The 15,604-nt window shown below is 42.2% G+C and overlaps 1 long non-coding RNA gene across 1 annotated transcript in view; it reads left to right on the forward strand.

Annotated features, from left to right (window-relative positions):
- LOC132001121 (uncharacterized) overlaps nt 1-11,956 on the forward strand; it is a 34,315-nt gene extending 22,359 nt beyond the window's left edge. Inside the window, exons 3-5 of the long non-coding RNA XR_009399533.1 lie at nt 395-463; nt 9,512-9,565; nt 10,631-11,956. This is a non-coding gene — a long non-coding RNA (uncharacterized LOC132001121). The remainder of the gene's footprint in view (nt 1-394; nt 464-9,511; nt 9,566-10,630) is intronic.
- Nucleotides 11,957-15,604: the final 3,648 nt, after the last annotated feature.

Genomic DNA, 15,604 nt, shown 5'->3' on the forward strand with positions numbered 1-15,604 from the left:
TTCATACTGATTTGTAGGAGGTCTTAATTTATTCTATGTCCTACTTGTCTTTGGTAGGTATTTTGTATTTCAAATATCTTTTTCACTCTGTGGCTTGTCTTCTCACTCTATGTTATACCATTTGACAAACAGAAACTTTACATTTTAGGGTTATCAGATTTGTCAATCTTTTTCTTATGATTATTGCTTTTCGTGTGTTGTTTAAAGAAATCCTCCCCTACCCTGAGGTCATGAAAGTATTCTTTCTAAAATCTTTTTTTTTGTTTAGTAATCTCTACACCCAATGTGGGGCTTGAACTCATGACCCTGAGATCAAGAATCCCATGCTGTACTGACTGAGCCAGCCAGGAACACTCTTTCTAAAATTTTTATACTTTTTATTTTTCATATTTAGGTTTCTGATGAATGCTGAATGGATAGCCAAGTGTCTAGCACCATTTATTGAAAGACTGTCCTCTGACTGGTGGGTAATGTCACTTTATCATCTCTTAAGGCTATTTAGAAGTTCAAGTATGTTTCCAGGCTCTACAATCTGTTCCTGTGGTTGCTGTGTCCATTCACATGGCATCTTTTTATAAATTTTCATTTTCTTATCTTTTTTTTAATTTAAAGTATGCTCTACATCCTGCATGGGACTTGAAATCACAACCCTGAGATGGAGAGTCACATGCTGTGACTGAGTCAGCCAGGGGCCCCAAATTTTCATTTTCTATTTGTAACTGTGCAAAGGAATAAAATGGATTTTTGTGTATGTATTTTATATTCAGGAGCCTTGCTAAACTTTCTGATTAACTTTAATAGTTCATTAGAAGTTGTTTTGAATTTTCTATGTATATAACATGTAGGTAAATAGACCAATGAAACAGATTAGAGATCCCAGAAACAGACTGAAACTTCTATGGACCCTTGATATTATGACAGAGTTGACAACTTCCAATCCTTGTAACTCTTATTTTTCTGTTTCGCCTAATTGGCCTATCGCGTTAGCTAGGACCCTCGGTACAATGTTGAGAAGAAATGGTGATGCTGGGCATCTTGGTCTTATTTCTGATGCCAGACATCTCACCGTTGCGTATGATGTATTCTGTGGGTTTTATTTTAAAATAGATATCAACGATCAGATTAAATGATTTGCCTTCTATCCGAGTGTACTGAAAATTTTTACCGTGAAAGGATAATGACTTTTACCGAATACATTTCCTGCATCTGTTGAGGTGATCATATGATCCCCCATTTGTTACTTTTTGTATTTTTAGTGCCTAATAGAGGGCCTAGCACAAAAAAGATTCTCAGAAAAATGATTTCTGGGTGAAGTAATTAAATATTAGCTGAATAAATGGGGGGACTTGCAACAAATAAGTAATGGGGCCTTAAGATCTAGGACTTCAGACTTTTAGTCCCAGTATAGCTTTTACAAGCCTTACCGCTGTCACCATGATTTGCTCTGAGGCCCCCATTGACCTCCTACTGGGGGAAATTTTCTAGGAAACTGCAAAGGCCAGGTGAATTTGTTTCATTTCGTTTCCTTTCTTTTCTTTTCTCCTCTCTTCTCTTTTTCTTCTTTCTTTCTTTCTTTCAAGACTTCATTTATTTATTTGAGAGAGAGAGCACAGGTGATAGAGAAAGCGAGCTTAAGCCTGGGGGGAGGGGCAGAAGGAGAGGCAGACTCCCTGCTGAGATTGTGCCCTGAGCCAAAGGCAGACCCTTAACCGACTGAGCTACCAGGTGACCTGACAAGGTGACTAACATCGTCTTGCTACTCTACTAAAAAAAACAGTCTAGCCTTAGTAACAATGAGACTAAGCTTACCATGAACCTTCGGATGATCATCAAGGTTTTCTTGCCAATATGCTTGCTAGATTTCATTGAAATCCTCTTTGGAACTAGAATGTAGTTGGTAGTTGGTAGATGGTGGTTGGTGAAGTCAGGAAGAAACTTTATGTCTTCATAAAGAATCTGAAGTTATTTACATGTGGGATCTCATGAGGCACAGGGAAAATTATTAAGGGACAGTTGTAAGTGACTTTTTGGAAACAGCTAATTACTCGTAGTTCATTGTGTTTTATTGTGTTTTATGGAGATCATCTGACTTACTTTTCCATATTTGTCTTAACTACTACAGTTACGATTATTAGATTAGGCTTTGGATATAAAGGTGCTGGTAGGTTAAGTTATAACACATTCTCAGCAGATTTCTTTTAATTTCTTTTAACACAAGACATGCTCTTACTCAAGGTTCTTCTGTGGTCATGGTACTAGGGTCAGTCAGTTGTCCTAAAACTCTGTCGTAGATACCATGAGTGCCAGCTCACATTGCCTAAGCCTACCCTGGAGATGACTTGTAGATCATCTACATCTGAATGGCTTCCTGTTTCTCCCTGCCTGAAGGTGTCCTCAGGCTGCAGGAATTTGCTTGTCTAGTGCACAGGAATACTAGAAATGTTGGGGAATTAGTGCCCCAGATGATGGATGCCCCAGTTAATAAGAGGTGGAGTTGGGGATAAATACCCCAGCCCCCGTGCCCTTTGGGTGGACAACTCTTTGTTCCACACAGTCTCACAGGATTCCCAGTGGGATGGGGCCCCACCTAGCCACAGCAGTAGCCTGCTCATCAACACACCCTTTCTTTTTTTTTTTTTTTCTTTTAAAGCTTTTATTTACTTATTTGACAGACAGAGATCACAAGTAGGCAGAGAGGCAGAGAGAGGCAAGTAGGCAGAGAGAGGGGTGGGCTTGATCCCAGGACCCTGAGATCATCACCTGAGCTGAAGGCAGGGGCTTAACCCACTGAGTCACCCAGCACACCCCCCCCCCCCAACCCCTTTCTTGTCTTCCTTTCTTCCCTACTTCACTTGTCCACTTCCCTACTGGTGCTTCCTGTGATCACCTCTCAAATAAACCCCTCATACTCAAATCCTTGTCTTGGGGACTGCCTTTGGGGGAACTCACTCGTTTTGGTCTTCCCATTCTGCCACTTAAGAAGCTGCATTGGCTCCTTGCCATCCACTGAGAAGGGTCCAGACTCTGCTCCCAGGTGTTGGATGCCATCTGTAATTGGTCACGTATTGTCGCTTCCAACTCTCCCCTATCCCATTCTCTAGCTCAGCCACTGATCCCTACCCTGGCTGTGCATATGCCCAGCTCTGTGCTAGAGCTTTCTCTTTTCCCCTGAGGGATGCCTTTTAATTAATGACCTGCCAATTGCTCTCTTCTCTGCCCTCCTGGACACAGCCCCCCAGAGACTAGCACACAGTAGTTCTGAAAAATATTTGTAGGACAAATCCGTTAGTGAATGAGATTGTCATTTTAAGCCCATTAGACTACTAACGTAGTAGTCTATTATAGACTATTATCGAGTTCGATAATAGCAAGCGTTGGTTATTGGTGCTGGGATATAGGTACGTCTTACCCTGTTGTCTGGGGCATAGATTAGCATCAACTTTCTTGGAGGCCAGAAAGACATGACAATATCTATCAAAAACTTAAATATGCCTCCCATTCAACATAGCAGTTCCACCTCTAGTTACTTAATCCCACATAAATACTATATCCTACAGAAATATTCTATTCTTTAGAAATATGGCACCTGGCCCAGTGGTGTTTGAATAAGGGTCACATACAATGCCTGTTCTCATTGTTTGTAATGATGAAAAAATAGGAAACTGCCTAAATGTCTACTGATAGATGAATGGCTAAACACTAGTTCTGGATATAAAATAAAATACTGGGGTGCCTGGGTGGCTCAGTGGGTTAAGCCTCTGCCTTTGGCTCAGGTCCTGATCTCAGGGTCCTGGGATGGAGCCCCACATCAGGCTCTCTGCTCAGCAGGGAGTCTGCTCCCCCACCCCCCCGCCTGCCTCTCTGCCTACTTGTAATCTCTGTCAAATAAATAAATAAAATCTTTAAAAAAATACCATACATTGGTTAAACAGGATAAGGAATGGTCATTAAAAATCTTCAACACTGATGTTCGAAAAGCAAGTAGAAAAATACGAATAGTATGATTCTGTTTATACGAAAAGAAATGCACAGGTGGTTATATTTTTATATATACATGTATGTATATGAATGTATGAACAAGGACTAGAAGGATACACTCCAAACTGCTAACGTTAGTTACCTCTGGGAAGGGAGGTCTTGAGTGTGTGACACTGGAGAGGGGAATGGGAGACTTCTGCTTTTTATTTTAGGTATTTTTGTTCTGTTAACATTTTTTTTTTTTTTTTTTTTACGGTGAGAACATAGTTACTTTCCATTTACAGTTATAGCAGGAGACCTGTAACCTATTCTTTTTTACCAAGGACCCTTTGGGGGGACAAAAAAGAATCTCCACTCAGATCCCATTGCAAATATTCTGTATTCGAACCGGAGCTCCTGGGGGCACCTGGGTGGCTCAGTGGGTTAAGCCTCTGCCTTTGGCTTAGGTCATGATCTCAGGGTCCTGGGATGGAGCCTCACATCAGGCTCTCTGCTCAGCGGGGAGCCTGCTTCCCCCTCTCTCTCTGCCTGCCTCTCTGCCTACTTGTGATCTCTCTCTCTCTGTCAAATAAATAAATAAAATAAATAAAATCCTTAAAAAACAAACAAACAAACAAACAAACAAACCCAGGGCTCCTGGTAAGCAAATAAATGGTATGTACTAGTAGAAAGATAATAAGCTTTATCTGTAAAATGCATTTATTAGTATATATTTGATCTTCGTGGGTTGTTTATTATAAATAAACTCAGAGTTTATGAATTCATGGGGCATTGCTTGTTGGAAAATGTTACATACGCTGTATATTTAATGGGGCATAAAAAAAAGAAGGTGCCGCATAACCAATATGGCTGCCTCATGTAAGTGATGGCACATGTAATTGCTTAAGACTTACATGTTAAATCCAAATCACAATGTCTCCTGTGTGGGCGAGGAAGTACTTATGAGAGCCATGCTGATGGTCTCAGACTTCCCCAAGGAAGGAATGTTTTGTGCATGTCTTTTGGTTGCTGTATCCTTTGAAATAGTAGGGTTTGGTCCTGAGTAGTATCTATGATGCATGCGAACTTGATTTACAAATGGGGAGATATAAGTGGGATAACATGAGCAGCTAAATGGACCTTAAGGCCACGGAACTTGGTAGAATAATCTGGGCTGAGGGCATGGATAGGAAAGAGAAGATCTTGGACAGTGGAGTAGCCTCCTACCCGGTCTCCTGGCCTCAGGGCTCTTGACCTCTCCACAGCTCCTAATACTCACCTCTTGTTTGCCAATGTCCCTGCTGCCCTTGGCTCCTTCAGCTGCCAGAGAACCTCTCTCTGCTGTTGCCTCTGCCTGCAGGATCCTTCCCCTGGGACATTCTCTACATGGCTGACACTTCTCACGTTTCAAGTCTCAGTTCAGATGTCATCCTCTAGATTTGCCTTGACACGCGACCTAGAATAACTCCCTTCTCAGTCCTGGTCTCTTATGGCCTCACCTTGTTCACATGCTGCTGTCTGAAATGGTTGGGTTTTAAATTGATTTTTTTTTTTAAATTGTGGTGAAATCTACATAACATGAAATCTACCACTTCCACCACTTTTAAGTGTATAGCTCAGGAGCACTGTACATTCACAATGTTATATATAACCATCACCTCTATTTCTGGAACTTTTTCATCATCCCAGATAGAAACTCTACACCCGTAAACAATACCTTCCCATTCCTTTCTCCTCCCATTCTCTATCCTACTTTTAGTAACCTTTATCCCACTTTTTCTTTCTTTCTTTTTTTTTTTTTTTTTAAGATTTTATTTATTTATTTGACAGAGATCACAAGTAGGCAGAGAGACAGGCAGAGAGAGAGAGAGAGGAGGAAACAGGCTTCCCACTGAGCAGAAAGCCTGATGCGGGGCTCCATCCCAGGACCCTGAGATTGTGACCTGAGCCAAAGGCAGAGGCTTAACTCACTGAGCATTCCAAGCATCCTTCTATCCCACTTTTTGGTTTTATGAATTTGCCTATTCTGGGTTCCTCCTGTAAGAGGAATCGTACAATACTTGTCCTTCTATGTCTGGCTTGCAAGATACATCTGTGTTACAGCAGGTGTCAGACTTTCATTCCTTTCAAAGGCTGGATAAGATTCCATTGTATGGATGTACTACATTTTGCTTATCCATTCACCTGTTGATGGGCACTCGGATTGTTTCTACCTTTTGGCTATTGTGAGCAATGCTGCTATGAGGTGTACAAGGATCTGTTTGAGGGGCAGCTGGGCAGCTCAGTGGGTTAAACGTCTGCCTTCAGCTCAGGTCATGATCTCAGGGTCCTGGGATCAAGCCCTGTGTCGGGGTCGGGGGTGTGTGTTGGGGCGGGGGGGGGTCTTTGCTCAGCAGGGAGTCTGCTTCTCCTCCCTCTGTGCTTGTGCTCTCTCTCTCTCGATTGCTTGTTCTCTCTCAAAAAAATAAAATCTTAAAAAAAGAAGGATCTGTTTGAATCCTTGGTTTCCATTCCCTTGGGTACGTACCTAGGAGTGGAATTGATGGTACGATTGTTTATTTATTTGCTTGGTTATTATCTTCCTTCCACTAGAATACTGACTCAAGTGCCTCCAGTAGTGCCTGACCCTCATTAGGAGCTCAGTACATATTTTAGAAAGGAACACATTTCTCGGGTAAACTGAACAGGGCAACATAATTGTCACCTACCTCGTAGGGCTGTTAAGAGGATGAAATGCAACGGCTCACATCCTAGCATGGGGCCCCGGCCTGTCATCACACTTCTGTGTATGGTGGCGGTCCGTGAATGCTTCACGGCCCAAGTTCCTGACCTTCATAACTGCTGTCTTGGCTTCTATTTATTTTTCTGTTGCCAGCATAGAGTTTTTTGGGTTTTTTTGGTCTCCAGTTTGCCCAACACCATGAAGACCCGAGATATCAAAATGATCAAGACCCTGTACCTGTCCTCAAGCAGCTCAGAATTACATTAAATTCAGAACATTGGCCTAAAAGCAGACTCTTGAGGAAAGGTTCATAGAGAGAGTTAGCTTGTGTTTTAATTTGAGCCAAATTCGTTTCAAAATTCACAGCATGACTTGGGAGTCCTCTTCAAAGTGGGCGAAGAGAAACAGAGCGCGAAAAGTCTCCCCCTTATTTGTATGCTTCTGCCACCTCTGATGATCCAAGGAAGACGCCGAACCCTGTGCTAGAAGCCCTTCAGCTTTTCCCTTCACCTGTTGCCTATCAGGTTGCAAGAAGCTGCTTAAACTTTTGCCACCTTATAGTCTCATTTCACGCTTCTTGGAACTCTACTATGTGAATCTCTGGGGGGATATTTGGGGGAAAGATGGAGAGATGGAGGAAAAAGAAGCAGGAGCTGTCAGGAATAGACTTGAAACCAGTATCAAACCACCAATGAGTTCTTATTAAGCACCAACTGTTTGCTGCTTATGGTGCAGTGAGAATCAGGGTGGGGGCTGAGGGGAGTTCACGTACTGTCATTTTATCCTCACAGAGTTTATGATCAGGAAGGGGCAAATAGAACTCCTGGCTGAGACACTCTCACAAGACAGAGATATAGGGATGCCTGGGTGTCTCAGTGGGTTAAAGCCTCTGCTTCGGCTCAGGTCACTATCCCAGGGGCCTGGAATCGAGCCCTGCATCTGGTTCTCTGCTCAGCAGGGAGCCTGCTGCCCCCCCCCCCTGCCTGCCTCTCTGCCTACTTGTGATCTCTGTCTGTCAAATAAATAAGTAAAATCTTTTAAAAAAAGATGTAAGTGCTGAGAGACAAGGTGGTTGCTGGTACACACTTAGACTGTCAAGGTGGAAGGGCTCACTGAAATATGGACTAGACCCTCAGTGGGGAAGCCTGAGGCTCAGAGAGCATAAGTGGTTTGCTTAAGACCACACAGCTAGATGCTGTCAAAGATCTCTGTTCCCCAGCCTCTCTACCGCAGGTTTTTTTTTTTTTTCTTCTGTTAAACCACAGGTGTCTCTGTTAATTGAACAGTCTAGCGTGGCTCTGTCCAGGTTCTGTAACCTGAGTCATATGAAAAATTTAAAAATTTCTTGTAGCCACATTTAAAAAAATGCAAAGAAACAGGTGAAGTTGATTTTATTAATATTTTATTTAATCCAATGTATTTGAAATCTTATCATTTCCTCACAGAATCAATGTAAAATGATTAAATGAGCTATTTTATAATCTTTTCATTGTGCTAAGTCCGAGAGGTGGGCGTATGTTTTCTCCTTCAGCACATCTTTCGTTTGGACTGGCCACACATCCCGTGAGCTATAGCCGCGTGTTGGTGGCTGCTGTATCGGCCAGCCCCATCTAGCTATTTGAATTTAATGATTCATGTATCAGGTTTTCAGGGAAAATAGTGAAGAATGTGAAAGGTGTTGTATAGACATCACAGTCAGTACACTGACAAAGAGTCTGAAAGCTGGCCGCCTGGGGTTTGGAACCTGAGTCACCCAGTTGGTAACTGTGTAGACTCTGGCAAATCATCGACCCTCCTTGATCTCCGTTTCCCTAATTGGTTTACACGCATCAAAGGGCAATTGTAGAGATCTGCTGAGCAGCTTACATGAAATATACATGTGTGTAGGCACATACAGGTAGATCCACATCTCTGCGGGAACAGGATTTGCTAGTAGAACATCTGGCCCTCAGAGTGTTATTTTCATGTTCTCTAGAACACAAATGATTTCAGAATGTTGTCGTATGCTGAGCACTGGATGGATAATGAAACAACTTTATCAAGCATCTTTAGTATCCTAAGAAATCAGTACAAAAGCAAGTGGGGAGCAACTAAAGATGAGCCAGGATGTTGAGCTGGGAAAGCCAGCTCATCTGGGCAAAGTTGGGAGGTGCAAATCTCTCCAAGCGCCCCCCCCCTCCCCACTGGGCCCGACCCCAGCTCACAGCCCGTGGGTTTCTGACTGTTGGGGAGATCTGAGCTCTTGGACTGGCAAGCTGTGTGCTCTTGTAATCTGCTATGTGAACATATTCTCTTAAATTTAGGATTCAGAGTTAGATGGGAAAGCTCTGCTGGGAGCTGGGCGGCCTCAGAGCCCAGCTGCTAGCCATCTTCTGATAAACGGAGAGCATCAGTTGCCCAGGAATGGAGGCATGTTTGCATCACTACCTGAAAATATGGAGTTCTGGAAAGGTTCAGCGATTAGGCCAAAATGAATGGGCTGAGAGTTGAACCCAGGTCACCTGACTTTCGGGCTGCTTTAGAGATTAGAGGACTGAGTATCGTGTACCCAGAAATTGAGTATTAGAGACATACTCATTAAACTGAATGCAGTTAGTTGCTCTCCCTTCAGAAGGCAGTCTGGAGGCTGCACTTTAAATACTTCTGTTTTTAGTTCTTCTAGTGGCTTCCCATACAGCTCTAAAGATAGGTTTTGTGTGGTTATTTCTTAATGCATTAATTTTAGACATTGCTGTAGCTTTCTCATAGGGTGTTATAGAACCTCCTTTCCTCTCTTCTCGTTTTGATGTTATGTGGATTCAAGCTGCCTAAACCTCTTTCCTTTTCCCTTAGCTTTCTGCTGTTACCTTTGGCTTCCAGTAAACAGAATTTACATATGAGTATCATGTAAGTAGATCCAAGTAATATGCTAATACGGCATTTCCTTCTCTGCTCACTTAATGCCCCTAGAGGAGAGTGTCCTCAGAGTCATACCGACCAGCAATGGTTTAAAATCATGACATGTTTTATTTTTGGATTTTGTCTTTCCCATACGGCCCTTCCCCCTGGCATTTCTGAGCCTCTGTTTTCTTGTTGGGAGTGGCTAGTAAAAAAATTGCTGATCTTTTCTGAGCAATTGCCACATGCTGGGTACATTACTAAGTGCTCTACACATAATTAATCCTCGCAGGTACCCAAAGAGGAAGGCACAAGAGTTTCCCTGTTTTACAGAGGAGGAAATTGAACCGCAGAGAGGTTAAGTGAGGGAGCTGGGATTTAATGCAGACGGCCTGGCTTTACTTGCCTAACCGCTGTGCTCTACCCAAGGGGCATGTACCATTGTCACCATATCCCCAATCCATTCTCATCCCTACTCATTCCGTGTATTGCTTCCTTGTTCTAATTTAGATTGGTTTCTTTGCATTCAGACCAGGCCTTCCTTGTTCAACTATTATAGTTTATTTTAAATAGACATCTTTGGGACTCTCATTATTCTGCTTTCTGCACCTGTGGGAGAGATCCATGTAGATCCTGGAAGTGAGTTTGGAGACTTTTGGTCAGGGAATTCTGGTTTCTAGATACTGGGTGCATAGTTAATAAAGGGGGGGATGTCATAGACTCTGTGTGGCCTTGTTCCCTTGTCTTCATGGACTCCTTGACCCATCGAGAGTGGTGTGGCCAGCAGAGGGTCAGAGAGTACCCCATAAAAGCATGGGGCCTGGAGGAAGAAGAACCTCTTGCCTGGGTCTAAGGCCATTACTATTTTCTCCAAGAGATTTTAAGCAGTTTTTGAAAATAAACTCATCCTCAAAGCTCAGTGATTTGCTACCACTTGCTGAAATGATTCAAAAGAATGTATGTTGAGTTCTGACTGTATGGTTATAGGCAGCCACTTAAGGGTCAGACCTGCTAGGCTGTCTCCGCAATGCCAAGGCAAAGGGTGCTCAACCTTCTCCAATATCTGTGTTATAGATTTAAAAGCAAATGCCAGAAATCCCAGAAGGAATGGCTGCTCTGAGAGGCATGACCCATTGCCCATGTGGGCTCCTCACTTGGAAGGTGCTCTTGAAGATTGAAGCAAGGATACTAAATCACAATGAGGAGTTGCACTGATGGTATGTCCACATAGACTTTAACTAGACTGATCCTCCTGCAAACTGTAGCTGTTAACCTGTGTTCTATACCCCCTACCCCCCACCCCCAAATTTTACCTGAAGGACTGGAGGATAAACAAAAGCAGAAGATCCTGAAAAGAAGTTAACACTGGGAAGTAAAGAATGGTGCAAAATGAGTTTCTAATATTTTATGGCCTTACAATTTGAGGGTGTCTTTTAATATCCCAATAGAAAATCTATAGTATTTCAGGCCTGAAACCCAGAGGGCAAAGTTGAGGGCAACCACAGCTACTGGAAAGTGAGGGAGAAATCCTGGAAAGGTAAGAGGTAGAGAGAAGAGGAGTCATGAGTTCTTTATAAACTCTTTTTCCAAATCTCAGGCTGACCAGTAAATTGCACATGTAGAGGAACGACTACAAGCAGATCAGGTAAGGACACAAGAAGTAAACTCATATTTGATATGCTTTTCCAAAGACAATGTGCTTCGAATCCAACCAACTTAATTACCTGGCAAAACAACAATCACAAAAATCAGCACTCTTTAGAGGAATGTAACAGAATCCAGAGCATCCATTACATAACATTCACAGTGCACTCCAAAATTATTTGACATGCAAAGAAGAAGAAAATGTGATCCATTTTCAAGAGAAAAGATAATCAACAAAGATTGGCCCTGAAATGAACAGATAATGATTTTAAAGGAACTATTTTAGCTATGCTCTTTGCTATAAAGGAAAATATGTTCATAGTGAAGGAAAAGATAGGAAATCTTAATAAAGAAATATAACTTTAAGAAAGAACCAGATGGAAATTTTAAAAGTAATGAAAGTAAATGAGCAAAATAAATGGTCCTGGATCAAGGAACACAGAGAATAAGGAGAGGCTAGCTTGGCCGAGAGGGGGCAGATGTCTGTGGTAGTTTTTAAAACATTCAATAGTCTTACTTCTCATTTCTGTTTAAAATATAATGCAAGTTTATTGTAGAGATTTTGAAAATACAGTAAGAGAACAAACATCTATTGTAATCCTATCACCTAGATAACTCACTGTTGACACTTTGATGTTTATTCTTCTAGTCTTCTAAAAATATATATCATCTTTATTTTAATCAAGTACATTCACACTCTATATACTATTTGAAATCTGCTCTTTGATGTTAAAACCTATCCTGAACATCTTTGCAAGCCTGTAAATGTTTTTTTTTTTTTTCCCTCTGCAACAACATGTTTGATGCTATGACTGGATTGTAATTATATATTAAGTATATTAGTGTTATGTTTTTCATATCCATTACAAATAATTTTCTCAGTTGGCTTTTGCTTTTTTTTTTTTTTTTAAGATTTCACTTATTTATTTGACACAGAGAGAGAGATCACAAGCAGGCAGAGAAGTAGGCAGAGGGGGTGGGGGAAGCAGGCTCCCTGCCGAGCAGAGAGCCTGATGTGAGGCTTGATCCCAGGACCCTGGGACCATGGCCTGAGCCGAAGGCAGAGGCTTAACGCACTGAGCCATGCAGGTGCCCTGGTTTTTGCTTTTTATACAAATTATGGTGTACCTATGCTTTCCTCTGTTGGCAGCAGTTCAAAAAAAGTAAGATCCTGGGTGACACAGTTGGTTAGGCATCTGACTCTTAGTTTCGGCTCAGGCAGTGTTTTCAGGGTTGTGAGATCAAGCCACCTGTTGGGCTCTGTGCTCAGTGTGGAGTCTGCTTGAGATTCTCACTCCTCTCCCTGCCCCTCCCACTTGTGCTTGCTCTTTCTCTCTCTCTCAAATAATACATAAATAAATCTTAAAAAAAAAATCAGCTGCCATCTCTCTGGTGCCATCTGTTAAATGACATTTCACACATGGGCAGGGTCCCTATCTGGTTTGTTCATCTCCATATTGCCAGCACCTAGCATATTTCCTGGAGTTAAATAGCTACTCAATAAAAATATGTGTTGGCCAATCAACTAACTTCTCACCTGTGCCCCTGAGGGGAAGGCCCAAGGGACCATCACTGTTTGCTGGTTTCCATTCTTGCTGTGTAGCTAGTCTGTTTTTGATCTAATAATTCATGCTCTTTGGCCAAGCAATTCCTCTTCTTGAATCTATCTGAATTTTTTTCAGAGATGTAGGCAAAGATCTATATCAAGGATGTCTATCTGAGTTTTATTTATAATAAGGAAAAATTGGAAACAGTTTTAAGGGATATGGAAATGTTACATAATCACATGATAGACAAACACAAATATGGGGTTTTAGAATGCTTCTTGGGAATGTGAACAAATTCTTATTATTTGATGGCATATGAAAAGTCCAGAAGGTAAAATTATAAGAGTTCCCAACTCTGTTAAGATCAGCAGGAAATAACCCAAAAAATGTTAACAGGTGGTGTGTGAATTGGGAATGCTTTCAGCTCTAAGGAACTGAAAATCTGACTTATAGTGCCTTAAATACAGAGGGGTTTAGTTTTCTCTGATAAGTTGTCTAGAGGTTTGAGGGAGTGCCATTGGCAGCTTGGTGATATTAGGTATGGCATCTCGCAATGCTGTTTTCTTTATGATCACAAGATGATTGCCTCAGCTCCAGGCATCATGTCCACATCTGAGATAGGAAGGAAGAAGAGGAGTAGCACGGTGCTCTAGGTACCTCTAGAGCCTACCGAGGTGCCCCAGCAGATTTCTGCTTAAGTCTCTGACCAGAATTGGGTCCTGTGGCTGTCTCCATCTACAGGGGAGCCTGGAAAAGGGAATATTTAGCCTCCCAGTTTCCAGAGTAGAGGCTGCAGCAGGGAAGGAGTAGGAATATCTGTTATGTTAGTTAATAAACAATGTCTTCTACTCTGCTTATTTCTGGGTGGTGGGCTTATGAACATTTTTGCTTTTCTTCTTGGTTCTTTTCTGTGTTGTCCAATATATCTGCAACCCACATTTATAATTTCTATAATTGAAAAAAGATATTTCCATTCTTGCAAGCACAGATACAACAGATATTCTTTTAGAAATTCCTTGTGAAGTTGGGGGCTTCTGTCTCTGGAAGCATCTGTATTGTCATCAGTCACAAATGTGCAGAAACAAGTGCTGAACTCTGTGGGAGCCAGACTGACTCATCTGTCTTCCCCCCGCCCCTGCCCCCACTTAGGCACTGTGCTAGTTCCTTGGACAACCTCCCTTTACCCAATTCTCACAACAGCCACCTTTTCCAGAAGAGATACAGGAAGGTTGCATAATTAAGTCACACACAGAATAAAGCAAAGCCAAGTCTGTGCTGGTAGCACCAACTTTAATTTTGTATATTCCTTCCATGCAGCAAGCTCAGTAAAGATTGTGTTGAATGAATGCAGAGTAGATGAGTCATTTGGATGTACAATTTTTTTTTTTGGATGTAATGGATTTCATAAAAATTTCTAAAAACTATGCTCCTCAAAGAATACCACTAAATAAATGACTATCCAAGCTACAGACAGGAAAATATATTTTGCGAAACATCATACAGATGGGTATGCAATTTTTTTAAACTACAGCTATTACTTGATAATGATTTCTTGTAGTGTATCTGTGTTAGCACTAATTTTAATCAGTGCGATCGAAAAATAACAGACTGTGCTAGATTGCCTGCAAGAAAAGAACTCAGCTCTCTTGTCTGTGTCTAATATCCTTGACTAATATCTGGATAAAAGAAGCTTACTATGACTCCAGATGAATGGTAGTAGAACTGCCTGTACCCACCGAGCTTGATGAATCATCAAGATTTTGCTAACTTTTTCATTTATCTCCCTCACTTCTACTTAAAAAAAAAAAGAAAGAAAGAAAGAAAAGAAATCCCCCAAACCAAAGAAACCCAATAAACTGGAGTATTTTAAAGCAAGCCCAGAGACTGATTTCATCATGAACATTTCTGTAATTGGAATAAAAAGGCTTTTGAGTGGCCTCGTGTTTCTTTCTTTAGATCTGCTCACATAGGAAGCAGTGACGTGCGTGTGGGCCGGCTCCATGACCTGAAAGAGGCCCAGGAGCGGAGGGCATGTTCCTTCCAGGCTCTGCAATTTGTTTTGCTCCCAACCCAGGGCCCTTCTTTGCTGAAACTCCTCTGGCCTCAAGATTTATCCTTTTTTTTTTTTTTTTCAAATGCTCTAAGTAAAAAATATCTGGCTTCCTCTAGCTAGAGACATCTGGGGAGTGTTACTTCTGAAAGTATTTTTGGCATGAAAACGTCACCCAAGTTGCTGGAAGTGATTTGGAAATTTTAAGGTATTGAAAACATCTGACTAGTGTGGTAGCTAAGGCCGAGTGGCTAGAGGTTAATTATTACACTGGCTGGTCATTTCCCATTAGGATTCTTGCTCCCTGTGCTGTGTGTTTCTTCTTAGGTCTTAAGGCTTTAGGTCAAGGATTCTCCCCAGGCTGGTACGCGGAAAGTGACAGAACAGGTACCTGTAGGAGACGAGTGGCTTGGGGGTCTGATAAAGGGGGGAAGGCACTGCCATTGTTCCCCTAACCCTGCCTGGCTCCCTGGAAGTCCAGCATGTTGGGAGATCCACAGAGGGATCCTGGGGAATGCTTGGCTCCTGTGTTCACTGATGGGCTCCACCAGATAAGAGACGCAAGGTTCTGCCTCTCTGAGTCCCACACAAGGTACCGGGGATCAGGCTAGACCAGCTGAGATGTTTCCCAGGATGAACCATTATAAGAAGAACACAAGGAGCGAGTGGGAATTGCAGCTAAGGAGGAAGCACTGGGGTCCAGCAAGCAGGTGCTGAGAATAGCCTAGGCCGGGGGATGGGGGGGCAGGAGGCCATTGGGGGCAGGAGGCTGGGAAGGGGAGAAGAAGGCAAAGGTGAAGTCCAGTG

This window comes from Mustela nigripes, chromosome 14 (genome assembly GCF_022355385.1).
Source record: "Mustela nigripes isolate SB6536 chromosome 14, MUSNIG.SB6536, whole genome shotgun sequence".
In the NCBI taxonomy this organism is placed as follows: Eukaryota; Metazoa; Chordata; class Mammalia; order Carnivora; family Mustelidae; genus Mustela; species Mustela nigripes.